The sequence below is a fragment of the Centruroides vittatus genome, unplaced genomic scaffold (assembly GCF_030686945.1).
Source record: "Centruroides vittatus isolate TY-2023 unplaced genomic scaffold, ASM3068694v2 contig_630, whole genome shotgun sequence".
Lineage (NCBI taxonomy): Eukaryota > Metazoa > Arthropoda > Arachnida > Scorpiones > Buthidae > Centruroides > Centruroides vittatus.
This window is the reverse complement of record NW_027122387.1, coordinates 1,618,495-1,626,402: the sequence shown is the minus strand read 5'-3', so window position 1 is coordinate 1,626,402 and position 7,908 is coordinate 1,618,495.

The window sequence follows — 7,908 nt, the reverse complement described above, 5'->3', positions numbered from 1 at the left end:
TAAGTTTTGTGAATCCTTTTCCGCTGTTATTAAATGCTTTGTAAATGGGAAACCTATCTCAGTGTGCCTTATCTCGCCCACTCGGAAGGGCTAACCGCGAAACACCATCCAAAAAGACTCACCTCGATCAACTGACCTCGCATTATTAAAATATATAAAACGATACAAACCTTTACGAAGACCGATTTCCGCGCAGTAAAATCTTCGCTTTCTCTTCGCGGGAAAGTTATAAAGCGAGGGATTTTTTTGTACATATTAATCAAAAGCTTAGCCGAAACGTTTGAAAATTTATAAAACGATACGAACCTATGCGCGTATCGTTTTATAAATTTGTTAAAACTTTCGTATAAAACTTCCGTACAGATGTGACGCTCTACTGCTTAAAGTACGATTTTTGTGTTTCAGAAAGACTATTCGACGCACCAGACGACAGATGTACCATAAATCGAAACAACTACCGGTAATCGATCTTGTGAAAAACTTGAATAGACAGGATTTTAATAAATACCGATACGAACCTATGCGCAGCTTGATTTTCGCGCAATAAAATCTTCGCTTTTAAGAGCCCAAACGGTTAGGAGTTGAAAGTTGAAATTTGGTACGCAGTTAGGGTACGTCACGAGAACGCACACTAAGAAGGGATTTTTCGAAATTCCTCCCCACGGGGGAGAGGGACAGGATTAAAGCTTCTATATACATTATCGAGACGTGTCCATTATGCAGTGTCGAGAAACACTTTACAGCGAACACACTGAAACTGGCCAACACTGCTTGTGACGTCATTTCGTACACTCTCGCTGCATAAAGAAACGCGGGGTAAGCGAATTTTGCCTTGAGAAAATCTATAGGCATGTTTTTGTGTGTCAATCACTTTTCGTTTGACCGAACCATTGACCGACCGCCGGATGGCCGAACGGTCAAGGTGGCAGCCTATCGTTTTTTTTTTTTTTTTTTTTTAACTCTTTCCGCCCTGTGGGCACTAAGAGGGCCTCTTTTTAGAAGGCCCATTATGGGTTCGGCCAGGCCCACAATGGGGCCACCGGGTGGTGAGGGACGGGGCCCGAAATATCCGAACGGACCACCCCCGAAAAATTCCTGGGGATTTTCGACCCGTTCGGATTCGATCCCGGGTCCCCCAGAGCGGTAGGTTGCCACCTTGATCGCTCGGCCATCCGGCCGTCAAACAGCCTATCGTTCTGAGGGGGGCCCGAGATCGTCCGACTCTACTCGAGACCCTCGTTATGTATATGTTAGGCTCAAAGACCGAAAAACTCAAAACAGCAGTAAATTTAGCACAAATAATTATTTATTGAAATCCATATCCAAAATAGAAGACATGTGCAATTAACCATGTTCAATAATATTAAAAGTGAACAATGAAGTTACAATGTTTACTTTTAATTGTTGCAATAATAGCCGCAGTTAAAATGGTAAGTGAAATCTTTCATTTATTTTGCATATTATACTGAACTTCGTTTATCGAACACACGAAAGTGTTGCTTTTATATATGTATCTTTTTATGTGTCAGCACTATAATTAGATTATTGATATTATTCTGCATCCCGAATTATCGAGTGCTGGATTAACTGACTCCCACTGTATTATATTCTAACTTATTTAATAGGCATTCGTTTGTCCAGAATGTAATAAAATATTTAAATATAAATCAAGACCGGAAGACCATCTCATCTCGCATTCGGACGAGAAAAAATTTAAATGTGAAATATGTAACGCAAAATTCAAATATAAAAGAAATTTGATAAGACACATCAAAGACACACATATCCCGACAATGGTAGGTAATACTGTTAGATAATGAAAATATTTAAAATTTTATTAAATACTATTATAAAGCACTCAGCAAATCATTATAGATATACGTACTTAACACCTTACTCTTGCCGAGAAAAAATATATTTATTTGCAACAAACAAACAAACGTTTTCAGCCTGCTTCACAGGCCATCTTCAGGCTTGGAATACATTTGAAATTCAAATTTCAAATGTATTCCAAGCCTGAAGATGGCCTGTGAAGCAGGCTGAAAACGTTTGTTTGTTTGTTGCAAATAAATATATTTTTTCTCGGCAAGAGTAAGGTGTTAAGTACGTATATTTATTAAATACTTCTATTATTCTTTCTTACAGACATCGAAAATACTGAAATTATTGACTTACTGGACAAGTGCAGTTATTACAGCGATTTCTGTTATCAATACAAAATCAGTTCCTATGATCAGTACAGTTTTAAAAGAATTTTATAATTTCACACTAAAATTTTTTAAGGAAATTTAATTCATTTTATCATTAATAATTAAAAATTTTAAAAAATAATAAATTTAAGTTACAAAATTAAATACAAAGTGTGTGACAACAGTAAAAACATCGCATTTCACGTATTATTATAAGCATATGAGCGTGATAAACATCTTTATGTCAGTTTCTGAACGGATTTTAAAAGGAGCGTAAAGATTCACATTCGATAGTCAAAATTTATGAATTAGATGAAGTAATTGAAGAGGAGAAAAGTTGACGGCATTAATAAATGGATGATCGAGTAATTTTTAAACGAATAAATAGGTTGTATTGAAACAATTTGGAAGATAATTAATTGAAAACGTACAATTTATTTTAATTGTTATATTGAATTCAATATTTGTGAAAATACGGATGAAAAGTTGACAGAAGAAGAAAAAGTACAGTACTATATTATACTGTACTTCGTTTATCGAACACACGAAAGTGTAGCTTATATATATGTATGTTTTTATGTCTCAGCATTATAATTAGATTAATGATATTATTCTGCATCCGGAATTATCGAGTGCTGGATTAACTGACTCCCACTGTATTATATTATAACTTATTTAATAGGCATTAGAATGTCCAGTGTGTAATAAAAAATTTAAATACCAATTACAACTTAACGTCCATATGATATCACATTGCAACGAAAAAGACTTTGAATGCGCAATATGCAAAAAAAAAATATAAATACAAACATAATCTAATTGCACACATGAAAAATAAACACTTTGGAACAAAGATAGGTAATAGTGTTAATGTAAATATTTGTAAATATTTAAAATTTTATTAAATACTTCTATTAGAAATCAGAACATCACAGAAAACAAAATTACTGATATTTTTGACTCACGTCACAACTGCAGCTGTAACCGTAATTTCTACCGTAAGAATCGCATCCGCTTCAATCATCTAATATCTTGAAAAATTTTTACAATTACACAATGAAAATTGTAAACAAATTGTAATTTATTATTTAAAAAATTAATAAAATAAAATAAACTTTACAAAATTTCGAATCGACTTCTTAATTACTAGTTACTTTTCACCAACCTGTGTTAAAATTGTGGTTTAAACGCAATTCAGTTAATGTTGTTCTTGGTCTGCAAAATTTGCAAATTATTGTTTCCATTTAAATTAAATTAAATTTATCAAACGTGTCAATATTTAAAACGTCAAAAAAATATATTATTAAAATATAAAAAATAATACGAATTTAAACGCAGTAAAATCTTCGGTGGAGGGAAATAACCGGAAGTGGTTCATATCTCGGAAACTATGGGACCTAGAATCCCAAAATTTTAAACATGTACTCACGTAAGGAGTGCAATTTGTTCGCGGAAAACTTGTAAAGCGAGCGAATTTAGCTGGATATTAATTAAAAGCGCAACATTAATCAAAAGCTTAGCCGAAACGTTTAAACCTAATTTTACGTATGTAAATAAATATTTTGCGGAGACGCCATCAACTTTTAAAAATTGAAGAAAGATAAACTTCGATTTTTTATAATATTGGTAGCGATATCTGAAAAAATTATTACAACAGAATAATACAGTAGAGCATCGATTATCCGACTCAATTGGGGACTGGGGTACGTGACGTACTGGGGTTGGTCGGATAACTGAAAAAACGGATAACCGATAAGTATGAAAAAATACATTATTAGTATATCCCATGTAATTAGTATATTAGTATACCGCTATTAACCTACTTCGCGTTGAATTTTCATCGATGTTAAGCCTAACGAAATTTTTTTAAAATAATAATCTTCGCTATCGTATCGTTAAAAATTATTTCTTTATTTTCCCCACAAAATAAATACAAAAATAAAGACAAAATAAAAAAATTAAGCATGATTTAAATACTGGCCTCCCTTTCATGGTCGAGCCAATGTCAGCTAAAACACGCTAAAATTTAACAAAAATAATATGAAAGTAGCCAAGACATAGCCAAATATTGTAGCGCCACATCACTAGCGGACATTTGAATTTGCCGACTAGAACGCGGTCGGTTAACCGATGCGACGGTTGATCGGGGGTCGGATAATCGATGCTCTGCTGTAATTTAATATAATAAATTTTTTTCTGAGCATGCGCAGTGTGTTGTATGTCTATTAAATTTTTTTAGAAGCGTTAATTTGAGCTTCTTTAAATCTATTTAAATCTTCTTTAAAAACTAGTTTTGTAAATATTCCTTAATTAAATTATGTTTCTTTAGAGTAGTTTGTGCTAGTTCAATGACTCTTGTGATTTGTGTCAAAATGTATGTTAAGTGACAATCTACGCCAAATTTGGCATTCCGATCTTGCTGTGAATATTTCTTAATTTCTTCGATAATGCCGTATCGACGGCACCATGAAAAATTTGTACGTCTGGATCCATATTAATAAAGTAATAAGGCCAACTTAAAAAATCTTTCCAACCTTAAATTTTAGTTTTATTAACTTAAAAATATTCTCAATGTGTTCTTCTACTCGAGACGAGTCTGAAAATATATATGATGGGGTAAATATCAATACGAACTGAGAAAATGCGATTTCCGGTAAAAGTTCTAGAAAGTTCCAAAAGAAGAGGTCATTGACCGTTGCTACGGAGACAGGAATGTTGAAAAATGTTGATTTAGTAGAATGCGAATAATTTAAAAACTGTTGTAGCTAGATCTATGAAATTTTCAGGGGAAATCATATTTCTTCCCCTCAAAAAAACACCCAATTATTATTTGAAATATGCCTTGCCGAAAAATAACCGGAAGTGGTTCATATCTCGGAAACTATGGGGCCTAGAATCCCAAAATTTTAAACATGTACTCACGTAAGGAGTGCAATACAAAATCCACATCAACTTCCGGTTAATCATTCCAGTCCGTCCTTAAAATCGGATTCGAAAAAATTGAAACTTCAAACTTATAATTTTGCAAAGAAGTATCCGAATTTCTTAATCTTGACGTATTCTCGATCAGCACAATAAACGCTTTCATAAAATATATAACAAATATACTTCTTAATATATACTGGATGAATTATAATTCTTCACTCCATGAAAAAACCTTTAAACTCCATGATGCGTGTTTCTACAACAGCTAACGTTTTCAACCCCTTCGGGGTCTTCCTCGGGCACAGTTCATAAGAGATTTGAAATACCAATGGAACGGAACAAATAACCGAAGCGAATTCTATTCAATATTTGAAATCATGAAATTGGAAAATAAGATGGAACATTATGCTCGTGTCGAGATGTCGTTTACGCATGCGTAATATTACGTTTGCCGAACTTTGAATATAAATTGAAATAAATCAATGTGAAGTTATTTGTGGGTGTGCATTTCCCTCATAACAATATTTCCAGGCGTGCGAGATGTTAATTGCATCCTTGCATAAGTATATTAAGAAATTTCATCGAAATATTTAAATTTTCGGTGGAGACGCGATCATCGGCCGAAAAGTATGAAAATGAATTTTTCCATTTTTTAGAATGTTCGTCGAAATATCTAGAAAAGTTCGTAATTTAGAATAATTCTTTTGGTGATTGTAATTTTCTGACAGTAACCTGCAGTTAAATATATTAAATAAATATGACAACTGATGGCATATATAGTCATTTGTTGTACTCCTTAATTTTGAATATAATAATGATTTTCATTTCAAGAAATTATTATAATTGCATAAAAGATTATTTGCAATTTTATTTTTACATATATTTATACATTATGAACTTTTGAAAATTATAAACGTACTATGTACTATGTATATAATTTTTATTGTATAGTCCAGAGCTTTCAACCTGCGAGTCTGAAGAGAGCTAATAGCATAGCCGAAAAAGCTGATAGACAGAATTTTAATTGAAATATAGTGGATTTGATGGAATTCTCTAGTGCAAGGCATACAAAAATGGTAAAATAAATTGTAAACAATGATATAAGATTTTATTGCATCCTTTTTGTACATTTGATCATTTTGCACTCATTATATCAATACAGTAGTGTAAAGCAGTGATTCCCTAAATATAGAATTGAGACCAACCAATTCTTATGTTGTTGTATACACTTTTTTGGGGGCTGTCAAAGAAACCAAAAGAAAAAAATACACAGTCAAACCTGTTTTTATGCGCTCTTTTTATGTGCCATTTTTATTTGTGCGATTTTTTTAATGCGAATTTTTAATTTGTGCGGTATAGTTGGCGACTAGTCTCGTGCGATTCGTCATGTCTTACGTTGACTTATTATAGCTAAATAAACTTATTATAGCATAAATGCACTTATATAGTAATATTATTGCATGAATATGCGAAAAATGAAATAATTTACTTTTTAAGTCAACAAAACACCACCTGGACAAAAATATGTAAAACAGACGATAGACCAGACGATGCAGTCAAGTGCTGACATCTGTTGTCAATAAATTCTATTTCGTACGGTTTTGAGTTATTTTCTACGTGAGACTTTTTTTTATGCGGTCCCTGTTGACCGCATAAAAAAAATATTTTTTAATTGTGTCGCGAAAACTATTATTTACAGCCATTCGTGAAGTTTCGTGAGATTTTTTTTAATGCGGTCCCTATCCCCCGCATAAAAACAGGTTTGACTGTACACAACACTTTTTAAAATTTTTTAAAGCAGAGAAATAACGCTTATGAAAAAAGTGTTTGGTAGCGATTTGCCCGTAAGCTTTCGTATCTGGTCTCGGATTTTATCTAAATAACTCCGTTTGAGATTAAAGAAAGACGGACGGACAACGGTGGGAATTTATAGGTGTACAATTTTTTCAAATTGCAGCCCAATCATTTACGTAGGCCTACTTATACCTGAGAGAGAGAGTGGTTTATGTAGAATTTTTCATTAAAAAACTATCTGTATGACTTTTTTGTTGATGTATTTCTAATATGTTTAATCTCAAATAGATTTAAAGTTTAAAACAAAAAGTCACATTATATAATTTAATACAATATTTGAATTTTCAGTTTCTCAAAAATTCAATTACGTTTCGAAGAACGTTTGTTGCAGCAGTGATACATATTCAAGATCTTGTTCTTGTTCTGGAAACATGATATTTAAGTAATAGCATTAAAAGTTAACTATTTTAATTACTACCAAAGAAAAAATATATTTACATTTTAAGTTTTTGGTAGATGAATCTTAAAATTAAATTCAGAGTTATTCTATTTAAATAATTGGTTAATGTTACCTTAGGTAGCCAAGATGGCGGCTCGTCTCCGATTCCAGCAAGGAAACAGTGGGACGCACGTTCTAAGTTCTAACCTAATCTAACTTATTCTAATAATTTGGTTGCTAATAATTATGGTAATTTATTAGAATAAGTTAGGTTAGAATGTGCGTCCCACTGTTTCCTTGCTGGAATCGGAGACGAGCCGCCATCTTGGCTACCTAAGGTAACATTAACTAAATAATTAATGTGTCTAATTCATTCTGCTGGTTAAGAAAGTATATGTTCATGTAAATCAAATTGAGAGGTAGATAAATTTTAAATAATAATTCTATATCACTTTTTAAAATGTACTTCATAAACTTTAGTAAAATATATACATTGATCATGTCTAGCATATAATCATAAATAGCAAAATTCCAGAAAAATCTAATTTACAAATATCTGAA